The sequence below is a fragment of the Mastigoproctus giganteus genome, chromosome 7 (genome assembly GCF_048544385.1).
Source record: "Mastigoproctus giganteus isolate SK-2022 chromosome 7, ASM4854438v1, whole genome shotgun sequence".
Lineage (NCBI taxonomy): Eukaryota > Metazoa > Arthropoda > Arachnida > Uropygi > Thelyphonidae > Mastigoproctus > Mastigoproctus giganteus.
The window spans coordinates 185,773,951-185,789,181 of NC_143581.1; positions in this window are offsets into that span (position 1 = coordinate 185,773,951).

The following is a 15,231-nucleotide window of genomic DNA, read 5'->3' on the forward strand; positions in this document are numbered from 1 at the left end:
GAATTTCCTGTGCGTTTGGAAAAAGGCACATTGTATATATATCCAGAGAAGACTTAGGCATTCCAAGCATATCATGTCCACACGTGGTCGTCAGGTGGAAATGGATGAAGAAATTATAAAACTGTGGACACAGTCAACCTTCCACTCTGACCAGGAAAAACATCCACCCCTCCCTGTAGCGGGCATCACAGATAATCCAGGACCGAGCTTGCACACATTAAGGTATCAAGGGAAATGATTATGAAAGCAACAAACAGCCTTTCCAATAAATCTACAGTTGGTCCTGATGGATTTCCTCTCTTTATTCTACAATATGCAGTTTCTATGTGATTGACCTGTCACATCACCTCTTCAACCGCATCCTCGAGACTGATATCACACCGACAATATGGAATGTCTACCAGGCTTTACCAGTTCCAAAAACTAATAAAGCAAAAGATCCCAGAGACAACAGAGCAATATCTATTTCCTGTGGACTACTAAAAGTGTTTGAAAAAATGATACAGTCCACCTTAGTTGATCACTGCTTCAATGGGTGTCCACAGCATCTTCATACTGTTATTCCTAGGAGGTCTACGCTATCAAATCTATTAATGACCAGCTGGGCAATCCAAAAAGCTCTTAACTCAAAGAAACAACTTGAAATCTTATTCCTAGACATACAAGCAGCTTTCAACACAGTCAGCACAACAGAGCTAGTTAAAATTCTGAAGCATTATTTCAGAATCAAAGGTAATCTTCTTGCTGTCCTCCATCAACAGGCAAATATTTATCAAATATGATCACCGATGGAGATGACCACCACAACCTCTGTCGTCATCCCTCAATGGGGAGTTCTCTCATCATGGTATTTTGCCGCAGTACTAGAGCCCTTCCTTGCGAAGCATCCAAACTTCATTTCATACGCTGATGATCTTAAGATGCTGGTCACATCCGATGATCCAGCAAAAGCTGAGGCAGTCACCTATGAAAATCAGATAGTACTGTTCGAGCTCCAGGATTATCTAGGATGTCTGGGACTTAAACTGAATCCTTAAAAAGCAGCTCAGATGACTTTCACAAAAAGGAGGACTATTAATGAAATTATACTCACAATAAATGGGACTGCTGTTAAAAAGGTTCACTCTCACATGGACTTGGGATTGAAGTGGGATGATGGGCTTACTTTCAAAGAACACCTCAAGATGGCCAGGCTAAAAACGTTTGCGGCGTACTGGGCAATCCGGCAGGAGTTGGTTGGTCTTAGGCCTTGGGAGTTCCTCTTGGAATACGTCCGAAGAAATTTAACACCCGTACCGCTCTAGCTCAATCTGGTCAGGAGTTTCCTCTACTCAACTGAAGAGATTCCTGGGGGTTGAATATTGGCTCCTGAGATGGCTAAACAGGGAGATCGGCTACCCTTTCACCATCTCTAGGGAGTGTGCTCTATACAAACCTGGGCATGAAACCCTGGGAAACAATAGCCAAAGAGAGGAATCTACACACCTTGGCACAACTTCTATGCGGTCAAATGGATTCGCCTGATATCTGGGATGTTTCTGCAAACCCTCAGACCTCACAAAGAACCCGGTGCAGTTCAACACTTTGTCTACAATTTTGTCTGCAAAATGTGCAATACCTTAGGATAGTGTTCCTGGCAAATACGTTTCGAATGTATAACTCCCTGGGAATTGATGCCTCATCTTTCTGAAGCTCGAAATACTATAGACAGGACATAGAGAAAGAACTCTATAAACATGAACAATAAACATTATGTGAAAAGAATTCCCTGCAAAGGCTTCCCTGGATTCACCGTTGTGTTTTTTATTGTTTGTTATTTATTTATTTTATTGTTTATTATTTTATGTATTGATTTTTACCTTGTTATGTATTTGCAATCTGTTTTGATCTCTTGCAATTCCAATGAATGCATTCAACTGGAATTTGCGTAATGTACACCCCCTCTAGCCAAACCAGGCTGTTCCAGGGGTGCCCACTGATGTGAAATAAAATGATATTAATAATAATAATAAGCCCGAGTTACATGTAAATTTTTATGTAAATTTTTTTTTTTGGTAAAATCGCAAAGATACTTTCTGTAAAATTTTTAAGAATGAAGTCGAATGAAGGAACAATAAGTATAAGTTTTTATTTTTGTTTCCATACAAACTATGTTGGATAATAACCTGCAGCATAACTATAATCTAGGTAAGTAAATTTAATTTTCTGCTTTAAAAATTCTGATATTCAACAACATGGTTTGAGACAGGTGAACTATGCTGAAGCACTTCAGAGAAACCCCTCACAACATTTAAGCCATGTGAATTGTGTCCCATTGGCTATTTCTTCGGAGAATTACACTCTAGACCTTTAACGTCCTTGATGGAATATGCAACATTTCACAAGCCTGGAATGAATGAGCTTATGTAGCATCAGCCAAAAAAAAAAAAAAACCAATTTCGCACATCCATTCCCTCTAACAACTTGTATGAGCAGAGTTTGGAAAAATCTAAAAAATTCCAAGCTTAACACATCTCCAGTACATACAAAAAGATATCTTCTGTTACCAAAGAAATTGTAAACTTAGCCCATTAGTTCCAGCTGGTTCTGGAGAAAAAAGATGTAGACAAGCTTGTGGATGAACCAGTGAAGATTTAAAAACAGAAGATCTAGCCCAGTTGAATGCACAAATAGTTGAGGAGCGAGGAAAAGCCAAACCCATTGAGGAATCAGAGCAACCCAAGAAGCAGTTCAAATTAAAGGAAATGGCAGAAGCATTTCGTAAAATTCAGGAAGGTCTCTGTTTCATGGAATGGATCAAAACAACAAACATTTCTTGAAAATAGAAAGAAAAGTTCAAGATTGCTTATCGCGAAATTTATGAAGAGGGAAAAAAAGCATACGAAACAGATGAAGGTTAAAGAGTTCACATGTACTACCTCCCTGAAATCTACTCAGCCCACAACACCCTGTAATTAATGTGTCTTATTAATGCTTCAGGTTCATTTTAAGTTATCTTCAGTTCATCACACCTGAAGTGTATAAACTTTGATTGTGTGGTATAGACTAATTTTCTTAAATATGTACACTTTGGTTTTGATTCCCTTAGTAGTCCTTATAAGCCTACACACCATACGAAACACATATCAGTTTTTACAATACTATAACATGCGTTTTTTCTTCCTTTTATGTTTTCTTTTCTTGTGTGCCACTCAATCTCGGTTCCCAGATAAAGTTTTTGTTTTAGTATATAACTATTTTTCTTCATTCTTCTGATGATATTATATGGTTTTTGTAATTTTGACATATCAGTGATATAAAAAAAAAAAAGTAAAGTGCAGCCATTATCAACCCACTGCAGGATGGAAGCCTCCTCAACAATTCATGTTGAGGGAAATGGACCATAATCTGCCACGCTGGTCCAGTGCGGGTTGGCAGATCAACCGTATTCAGCAGTCAGGGGCTTGAACCCCGGTCTACTCAAAGAGCGTGTGCTACTGCACTCCCGCTCCTGCCCACTCGGCTACGGAGGCCGTCTACAGAAGCAATATTTTATTGATCATTCCAGAGTCACGTAAAACTCGACTTACGTAAGAAGCCCTGGGACGTATCTCTTATGTATGTCGGAGACAGGCTGTAATTAGAATCGAACATATTAGTTGCAGATTTGGACTAATCAGTAGTAGTAATGGGGGCATGTGATGCAAAAAAGCAAGCGTATGAGCTTATGTAGCATCGGCCAAAAAAAAACCCAATTTCACCTCGCAGGTGCCTAGTCTCCAGCCGCTACAATTTGCAGAAATTAAGCCTTTCTTGGTAAGAGGACCCCTTTGTTCCACTCACCAATCTTGTTGCCCTTCTCTGTACATGCTCAAGCAACTCTACATCCTTCCTAAATCGAGGCTTCCATACCTGTATGCAGTACTCAAGGCATGGCCTGACCATTGCCTTATACAAAGGGATAATCACTGCCTTTTTCCCACTGGCAAAATTCCTGTATATCATTAACAATATCCCGTGACCTGCTCTGGCAGCACGTCTGCATTGCTCAGAAAACTTCACATCTGACTACACAATTACTTCCAGGCCTTTTTCATTTTCTACCACTCTAAGTGTAGTACCACACAGTTGGTACATTTCTCTGGGGTTACTTCTAATCCCAGAGAAACTCCAGACATTAAGCCTGATATACTTCATCAATATCATTGATAAATATACAAAACAACAATGGGCCCAACACTGAACCCTGGGGGATTCCACTAATTACATCAGTCCATGAAGAGCAGCGTCCATTGATTACCACTCTCTGTCTTCTCCCACTCAACCACCCTTTTATCCATTGTAGCAACTTACCCGTAATACCATACCACTATAATTTGTACAGTAGTTTTCCATGCGAAACATGGTCAAAAGCTTTCCTGAAATCCAAGTATATGATATTAAAATTATTCTCTGCATCCTTTGTAACCACATCATAGATCCAATCAAATTTGTCAGACAAGACTTTCTCTTAAACCCATGCTGTGTCTGAATTATTACCAGTCTTGTCTAGATGATCCTGCAATGCATTTTTAACCAGTGACTTCATTATTTTCCCCTGTTATTAGAATTTTAAACTTCATTTAAAGTTAAACTAACTGGTCTATAATTACTCGTGTCACACTTAGAACCCCCTTTGTGAATTGGGGATACATTTGCATATCTCCAGTCCATAAGGACTTCCCCTGAATGCAAGGATGCTTTCGTAATTATGGCTAAGGGTTTGCTTACCTCCTCCCTTAATATAACTGGATATATGCCATCCACCACCCCAGATGCCTTTCTTATGTTTAACTTCAACAATTTCTCCCTCACTTTGCTCTCAGTTATTAGAAAATCATTAAGCACCCTGTTACAGTTTGATAAACTACTGGAATTTTCCTCCCTTAATAACTCCTCACGTGTGAATGCAGATGCAAAATACTCATTCAGATTATCAGCTATCTGAGCAGATCATCAAAGGTCGAACCATCGACATCAAGTGGACCAATCTAACTCATCCCCTCCCTTCTAGAGTTTACATCAGTAAAGAAGTCCTTGCTGTTTTTCTTAGCATCCTTTGCCAAAGATTTCTCGTAATTTTCCTTTGCTTGCCTAACCTCCTTTGTAATTTTTTTTTTTTTTTTTATATATATAAACCCCAAATACGAGAGGTATTAGAACCTATAGTACTTAGTATCATGCTTGGGTTGGAGGTTGAGAAGACAAAACAAGATATTTGTTGACATTAGACTTGAACTTCTGTAGACTGTAATTTTCAGGAAATACACATGAAGGAAGATTGTTCCAGAAAACGGCAGTTGAATGAATAAATGAGGAAGATGAAAAGTTGATTCTGTGAGTTTGAAGTTGGACAGTAAATGGATGTTGGCGGCACGTGTTAGGACTGTTTTGAAAGAGAGAGCAGGAATTATAGAAGCCAATTCAGAAGAAGAGTGCCCATGGAAGTATCTGTAGAAGAGGCATGCAACAGAAACAGTACGTCTATGAGAGAGCGAGTGGAGACACTCTGTTAGAGATGAATCATTAATTAATGTAACAGCCCTCTTCTGAATGGAATCAAGACACCTGAGAGAGGTTTTGGGGGCACCACCCCAGATGTGGGAACAATATTCCATGGTAGGGCAGATTTGCGATTTATACAGAATGAGCAGCTGTTTAGAAGAAAAGTAACGCCGACAGCGAAAGAGAAAACCAAGTTTTTTAGATGCAGAGGAACCAATATTTGTAATGTGGTTGTGCCAAGAGAGATTATAAGTCAGGGTAATCCCCAAAAGAGATATATCCTTTTGCCTAGAAATTGGAGTGTCACTAAAGATAAGCATAGGAGCAGAAGAATCCTTTTTGCGAGATATAAGACAAGACTGAGTTTTAGAAGGGTTGAAATCAACTAAGTTGTCTTTGCTCCAAAGGAGAATTACCTGAAGATCGGCATTTAAGGAATTGGTAGCAGATTTTCGAGAAATCGATGCTGATTGAGCAGGACAAGGTTTCTCAAAATGGAAAGTGGAATGCAATGTGCTATCGTCGGTAAAATTATGGATAGGATTTCCAGTCAATGGAAGAAGGTCATTAATATACAAGAGGAAAAGAGTGGGGAAAAGAACTGAAACTTGGGGGGCACTGGCATTAGTGGAGAAGTTAGAAGACAGCGAGCCATCTACCATCACCCTCAGTGAGTGATCAGAGAGAAAACTGGATAACCAATTACTAAAAACAGTTGGCAAAACATAAGATGGAAACTTGTTTAGAAGACCTTTATGCCAAACACGATCGAAAGCCTTTGAGATGTCAAGAGCAACTACTTGTGTTTCCCCGAACCTTTCCATTGAATTCGTACATAAATGGGTAACATAAGCCAGAATATCACCAGTGGATCGACACTGATGGAATCCATACTGGCAATCGTTGATCAGACGGAAGGTTTCTAGGTAGTTTAAGAGTTGGCGGTTAATTGATTTCTCCATTACTTTAGAAAGAGTAGAAGTAATTGCATTGGGACGATAATTGGATGGGAGGGATTTGTCACCCTTTTTAGGAACTGGCTGGATATGAGCAAATTTCCAAGCAGAAGGAAAAACACCTTTGGAATAAGAAAGTGAAAAAAGGCAGCAAAGAATAGGAGTAAGTTCAGGAGCACAGGTTTTGAGAACAAGTGGAGAAATATCATCAGGACCTGGAGCTTTCTTAGCATCAAGATTCTTCAAAATCCTTCTGACATCCTTTTGACGGAAGACCACAGGAGGCATTGAATGGAGCGTGTTGGGAATGGTGGGAGGTGTTTTTCCAAGATCATTAATACATGAGTTGGAAGGAAAATGGGATGCTAGCAGGTCAGCTTAATTCTTGGCTGAAGTGACAACAGAACCATCTGCTTTGGACAGAGGTGGGAGCAGAGATGGGCAAAAGATGCGGCCAATAGCTTTGGCAAGAGACCAGAATGCTCGGCTACCATTAGGGCAAGAAGCAAGTTTTCTACTCTTAGCCTGTTCAAACTCTAGTTTGGAGTGATTAATAACTGCTTTCCAATTGTTGCGAGCTTTGGTGTAGGCAGAAAATGAAACTGGAGAATTAGAAACAAGCCAATTACGATATGCAACATTCTTCTCTTGTACAGCCTTAGCACATTTATTAGAAAACCAAGGTTTAGATAAAGGACGAGATTTTAAAGTGGAGTGTGGGATAAAGGATTCCATTCCTGCAAGAATAATTTCACTGACACGATATGAGTAAACGGTGATGACAGAAGTTTTGAAACAGTAATCCGACCAAGGAAAAGAAGAAAAGAAATCTCGCAGATCATCCCATTTTGCATTCTTGTAATGGCAAACAATAACAGGTTGGGAATAGCCATGAGATAAAGGCTCCATTGGAGAAGAGACAATCATCAAGTTGTGATCTGAGGTGTCTAAAGGACCGCTCACTTTGACCCTGTTCTTAGAAGAGTTGTTTGTGAGAAAAAGATCAAGCATGTTGGCTGTATGGTTATTCCGGTATTCTTGTAGATAAATGAACAATCTGTGCAAGGTCATTAGTAATTGCAAAAGCCTCAGCATCTCGACCAGCTGGGTCGGTGTGACTAGAAAACGGAAGCCAGCCAGAGTTGTGAACATTAAAATCACCAAGGAAAATTACCTCACTGTTAGGAAAGTTGGACTGGAGAAAGTCAAGTTGCAAAGAGAGGAAGTCAAAGAGCTCCAAGTGATTAGTGGAATTGGGAGAACGGTAGAGACAGAGGAATTTGACACAATGAGGTAGAGAGATTTTTAGCCAGAGAAGATCAAAGAGAGGAGATTCCAAATTGCCATGTCTCTGACAGGGAATATCAGAACGGACATATGATTCAACTACTGCTCATCTCTGATGAGCAGTAGTTGAATCAACTGATAACTGAGATTCTGTCAGAAAAAGTACATGGGGTTTGGCAGACTGCGAGGGGAAATGAACATCGTTGAGATTAGAATTGAGACCACGTATATTTGTAAAATGAATTACGAAGTGCTTGGGAGGTTTAGATATTTTCGCAGATAAGCTTGCTCTATTAGTTTGACAATTCATGGTGTATTCAATAGTAAGAAAAAAGTAGGTGGGACATGCTGTATGAAGTAATGAAATTTTTGGATATGGCATACATATGGTAAGAATATACCCAGATCCTTGACATGACGTGGCCTCGACAATGCTCCCTGCATACACACTACTCGTACTCCCTCCAGTCACTATCTGGCAGAGTAGAGGTAGCAAGATTATACACTAGCTGACCTGGAAGCCTCCTAGAGAGTTACCAATAGGTTCGGTCCGGTGTGCTAACTAGCGGCCGGCCTGCGAACACCGTTTTGGAGCTGTACCCTCGAAATGTAAGGAATACTGGATCTCGCCACGATGTTCATCATAACCTCAAAAGTCATCAATCATACTGCATGATAGAAGAGATAGGGACGGGTTGACCGGAACTTAGCTCTTGAGACTAACCATGGGTTCCAGCACTTCCAGCCTCCAATAAGCAAAGTGGTGGTATTGCACCGGTTCATGAGAGTCATCTACCACTTAGTACTGCCTGGTAACACTGAGGGGGGCGGCGTTCCTCCATGTGGTGTGGGCACCACACCTCGACCCCTGCTTACAATGGTTCACATCTGGGTGGTCACCCACCATGTGCATGGAGGTTATACCCAGGATTACTAACAGTCCCACCATTGTGAAGGTGCGAGCAGAGGATTTGGCTGTCATACACTGTCCGGACTTCGCCGAAATTGGGTCCACTTGACTTGAGTGTCACCCAAATATCAATGCCATCAGCGTTTTAGACTCCCAGGTAGCAAGTACAGCTTGTCTGGCATAGCTGAGAGAATGTCTGTGACAACCTCAAGGACCTTGATTACAGACTAGCTTATAACTGCCAGAGGCTTCTGTGTCACCTGATAATTTATATGCATCCCATGCATTTTTTTTCTCTGCCACATGTCTCATTAGTTCATCTGACATCCATTTAGGCCTAAACCTTAAACAATATTTCTTAATCGGAATGAAAAGCCTAGTACCTTCCACAATTAGTTCCTTGACCTCTTCCCATTTAGAATTTGCTGTTGGTGACATCACCAGTTGGTCCCACTGTACAGAATTTAAAAACTGAGACCACTGTAGAGCTCAGCAGCTCTACAGTGAATTTTCTTAAAGCAGTATGTTTACCAATATCAAACTCACATCCTGACATTATTATATTATAGACAAGTACTGATCAATAATACAAACTCAGCATTTGCACGATACTCTTGTATGCCTTTCATTACTCCTAATTATGACTAAAAACAAAGTTAGAAAGTCCTTTTAAGGCTTAGAATGTAATGCTGGTAAGTACTACATGTATTTACATTTTTCAATGGTGCATATTTTGTTTCCCTAAACTACACATCAAATTGTGACTAGCTGCCTAAAAGAGTTACCCCACATATAGAAATATAATCATTTAAAGAAATTTAAAAGCTTTTGCTTTTGTTCCTAAATGGAGAGTAATCCCTTTGTACTACTGATCAAAATTTGCAGTGCTCTGCTTGATTTACATATAATCATTTAAAAGTATTATTTCTACAAGTTTTCATAAGAGACTGTAGTAATTGGTGCTGAAACCTGCTAGATATGGGTTATCCCCTCCCTCCACTGATTTAATGTCAAAATTTTAAGCTGGGTCTCACAGATTAATATCCTTACTAATGCATTTGGTCTATCAGTCAGTGAGCACGTAATGTAAATTTCAAACCATCAGCAGTGTCATTCTGAATATAGAAAGTGGAAACCCAAGCACAGCTCTTGCCAATTTTTGACACTAGCTCAGACAGATATCCTACATTTAGAAATTAAGAGATAAATATCGAGAAAAGAGATAAATATAGAGAAAAAATTAAGAGATAAACGAGTACAGAGAAGGGCAACAAGATTGGTGAATGGGACAAAGGGGTGCTCTTACGAAGAAAGGCTTAAGTTTTGCGAATTACAGTGTCTGGAAACTAGGCACCAGCGAGGTGATCTGATAGAGGTGTACAAAGCCTTGAATGGTTTGAGCATGCTCAATGCTGATGGGATTCTTCCTCTTGCTCAGAATAATCACCTGAGAGGGCATAAATTCAAATTTAGGAAAGACAGATGTAGGATAGATGTGCGGAAATTTGCCTTTAGCCAGCGGGTGGTTGGTAGGTGGAACAGACTTCCATCCCTTGTCGTGGAAGTTGATAGCCTAAATAAGTTTAAGGCTCAGCTGGACAGGTATTTCGAACAAACAGAGGGGTGAAGTGGAAGTGGTTATTTTTATTTATTTATGTTACTTTTTTTTTTTTTTTTTGGCTGATGCTGCATAAGCTTGCTTTCTTGCATCAAATGCCTCTACTAATGCTAATGCTAATATTTTAATTATGCTTTAGATGAGGGTACCCCTTGGGTATCCCTACTGCCAAAAATTTTTAATAGTGACCAACATTCTTTAAGGGCTGCTGATGCAGAGCTGTACACAGCTACTTTTTTTTTTCTCAGAATACAGCTATTATCTTGCAGCACATAAGTCAGAAAATATCATAGGAGCTCTCAAGGCATCAGTCATACTTGGTATTTAGTATTGTTTTTTCTGGGAATGTCACTTATGCATAACAAACAACATTGCCCACAACAGGCTAATCACTTGCAAATTTAGGCCATTAACTACTTTCAGACAGTATTGCATTAGTATGTATTCTGCTCAATATAGCTAATTTGCCTTTGCTTGCCTAACCATCCTAAGTGTAGTACCACACTTAGGGTGGTACTACATTTAGGTTTCTCATATTTTATTTCATGCTTTTGCCAGACAAATTAAAGTATTTAATAAATCAAAGTTCACTGTCCTAAGTAACTAATGCGAGTCAGCTACCTATGTTGTTTGTTTGTTTTGTTATTTGGAGCATTAGCAACTAAGGTCATATTGCTCCAGGAATATGCGATGGTCATTCCCTGACCTTTCCACATCCTCCGTATTTGGTTTGGTGGTGATGGGCTCGAACCCCGGTCTAATCAAAAAGCGTGTGTTATGCACTGCTGCTCCTTCCCAACTGGCTACGGAGGCGCCAACTACCTATGTACAGTAGTCAGTATGCAATTTTAACATTCTTCATGGCTGTCCAAACTCTGCTGAAAGAGTTTGGCCAGCCATATAGGACATTAATTTTTTAATGTCCTATAGGAAATACTGTTAGTGACCCATTTATTATTACAAAGTCTGATAGCATTTATTACAACTGCTAACAATTGTACATTTACACATAATGCTCACTAAACAACATTCCAATGCTTTCAAATGCTTTATAAGATTTCTAGTAATAATGTTCATAAAAATTTAGGCACAACATAAAACTGAGCTGTTATTATTACTCATTATCAGCGGATACCCCCCACCACCACCACCCAGACGGCACTGTTTCAGAGCTTGCTGGCCATTGATGAGGAGCCAAAAATGAAATGGTACCGTCTGGGTAGCGGTAGTTGCTGAGAATAAGTAACAGTAGTCTTCTCCATTGGTGAAGTGTTACTGATTCAAGGTAGTGCAATATCATGGTAACTCATTGTGAACGTATTCACAATATGAGATGTACTTAATGATTCCAATTCCTAGTTAATTAGTAGCTGGCCGCATGTAGAAATGATGCACTTGCACTAACTTACACATCAGTTAATATTACAGTGTAATTTTGAATGATATCAGCAAATTTGGTTGGTTGGCTGGTTTGGTATTATATACTATGGCAGATAAGGCTATAGTACACCAGTATGTCAACTTCCTGATGCATCATTTCTCATATCTGCCTTTCACTATTTAAGTTGTATCTGTCACTGGTTCTCATATCAATCATCGTGGTGCCACCTGTCTCATATGTCATGTACGTAACTTTCAATTGCTCAGGAGTGTCAGTTTACCAGTAACACTCCTGGTGAGAAGTTCTCAAAACAGTTCTCTGCTGACTGTCTTTTCTATTCACTATTTCTGCAACAAACTCAGTGCCTCTGTCTGCAAAATGAGTAAACTAAGAAGTCAGGAGTAATCCTCACTTTAGAAATGAAATAGAAATTTATTGCTTGTTTTGAAGCTAGTAAATGAGTGGTCAATATCAGATGTGAACAGGGAATATTGACTACAACAGTGAAAACAATGTAGCTAATAAACAAAATTATAAAGGTATTTCAAAATTATCAGTGCCTAATGCAATTAAATGAAGTAGGAAAAATATTTTACAGAAAAATGGGGTGATTATTACTGATTTGGATATCTGATCAGAAAGATAAAAGCATTTTCAACAATTTCAAAGTGGATGAAGGAAATTTTAGGTATTTTATGAAAGCAAAGGATGGTTCAAAAAATTTAAATTAAGGATTGGTGAGATTGCATTTGGAAATTCTGCATTCATATCTATAGGACACATCTAAAGAACGAAAGGCACTGAGCTTTCTGAAAAATCAAAATACAGATAACTCATCTGGTGGGAATCCTTGAGGTTGTCACAGACATTCTCTCAGATATGCCAGACAAGCTGTACTTGCTACCTGCGAGTCTAAAACACTGATGGAACTGATATTCGGGTGACACTCAAGTCAAGTGGACCCAATTTCGGCGAAGTCCGGACGGTCTGTGACAGCCAAATCCTCTGCTTGCACCTTCACGATGGCGGGACTGTTAGTAATCCTGGGTATAACCCCCATGCACAAGTACATGGTGGGTGACCACCCAGGTGTGAACCAACGTAAGCAGGGGTCGAGGTGTGGCGCCCACACCACATGGAGGAATGCCGCCCCTCTATGTTACCAGGCAGTACTAGGTGGAAGATGACTCTCATCAACCGGTGAAATACCACCACTTTGCTTATTGGAGGCTTGAAGTGGTGGAACCCATGTTTAGCCTTTAGAGCTAAGTTCCGGTCAACCCTTCCCTATCTCTTCCATCATGCAGTATGATTGATGACTTTTGAGGTTATGATGAACGTCGTGGCGAGATTCAATATTCCTTACATTTCGAGGGTACAGCTCTAAAACGGTTTTCGCAGGCCGGCTGCTAGTTAGTACACCGGACCGGACCTATTGGTAACTCTCTAGGAGGCTTCCGGATCAGCTAGTGTATAATCTTGCTACCTCTACTCTGCCAGATAGTGACTGGAGAGAGTCCGAGTAGTGTGTATGCGGGGAGCATTGTCGAGGCCACGTTATGTCAAGGATCTGGGTATATTCTTACATGTACGCCATATCCAAAAATTTCATTACCTCATACAGCATGTCCCACCCACTTTTTCTTACCATTGAATACACCATGAATTGTCAAACTAATAGAGCAAGCTTATCTGCGAAAAGATCTAAACCTCCCAAGGACTTCCTAATTCATTTCACAAATATACGTGGTCTCAATTCTAATCTCAACAATGTCCATTTCCACTTGCAGTCTGCCACACCTCATGTACTTTTTCTGACAGAATCTCAGTTATCAGTTGATTCAACTACTGCTCATCTCATATGCCCAAATTATTCGCTGTATGATTCCTTTCGCCTCAAAGGTGGTACTTGTGCATATGTCCGTTCTGATATTTCCTGTCAGAGACTTGGAAATTTGGAATCTCCTCTCTTTGATCTTCTCTGGCTTAAAATCTCTCTACCTCATTGTGTCAAATTCATCTGTTGTCTCTACCGTTCTCCCAACTCGATTAATCACTTGGAGCTCTTTGACTTCCTCTCGTTGCAACTTGACTTTCTCCAGTCCAACTCTCCTAACAGTGAGGTAATTTTCCTTGGTGATTTTAATGTTCACAACCCCAGCTGGCTTCCGTTTTCTAGTCACACCGACCCAGCAGGTCGAGATGCTGAGGCTTTTGCAATTACTAATGACCTAGCACAGATTGTTCATTTACCTACAAGAATACCGGACAATCCTAATCATACAGCCAATACGCTTCATCTTTTTCTCACAAACAACCCTTCTAAGTACACGGTCGAAGTGAGAGCTCCTTTAGGCACTTCAGATCACAACTTGGTGATTGTCTCTTCTCCAATGGAACCTTTATCTCATTGCTATTCCCAACCTCGTGTTGTTTGGCATTACAAGAATGCAAAATGGGATGACCTGCGAGACTTCTTTTCTTCTTTTCCTTGGTCAGATTACTGTTTCAAAAGTTCTGATGTCAACGTTTGCTCAGATCGTGTCAGTGAAATTATTCTTGCAGGAATGGAATCCTTTATCCCGCACTCCACTTTAAAATCTCGTCCTTTATCCAAACCTTGGTTTTCCAATAAATGTGCTAAGGCTGTCCAAGAGAAGAATGTTGCATATCGTAATTGGCTTGTTTCTAATTCTTCAGTTTCATTTTCTGCCTACACCAAAGCTCGCAACAATTGTAAAGCAGTTATTAATCACTCCAAACTAGAGTTTGAACAGGCCAAGAGTAGAAAACTTGCTTCTTGCCCTAATGGTAGCCGAGCATTCTGGTCTCTTGCCAAAGCTACTGGCCGCAACTTTTGCCCATCTCTGCTCCCACCTCTGTCCAAACCAGATGGTTCTGTTGTCACTTCAGCCAAGGATAAAGCTGACCTGCTAGCATCTCATTTTTCTTCCAGCTCATGTATTAATGATCTTGGTAAAACACCTCCCACCATTCCCAACACACTCCATTCAATGCCTCCTGTTGTCTTCGGTCAAAAGGATATCAGAAGGATTTTGATGAATCTCGATGCTAAGAAAGCTCCAGTTCCTGATGGTATTTCTCCACTTGTTCTCAAAACCTGTGCTCCTGAACTTACTCCTATTCTTTGCCGCCTTTTTTCACTTTCTTATTCTAAAGGTGTTTTTCCTTCTGCTTGGAAATTTGCTCATATCCAGCCAGTTCCTAAAAAGGGTGACAAATCCCTCCCATCCAATTATCGTTCCATTGCAATTACTTCTACTCTTTCTAAAGTAATGGAGAAATCAATTAACCACCAACTCTTAAACTACCTAGAAACCTTCCGTCTGATCAACGATCACCAGTATGGATTCCGTCAGTGTCGATCCACTGGTGATATTCTGGCTTATGTTACCCATTTATGGACTAATTCAATGGAAAGGTTCGGTGAAACACAAGTAGTTGCTCTTGACATCTCAAAGGCTTTTGATCATGTTTGGCATAAAGGTCTTCTAAACAAGCTTCCATCTTATGGTTTGCCAACTGTTTTTAGTAA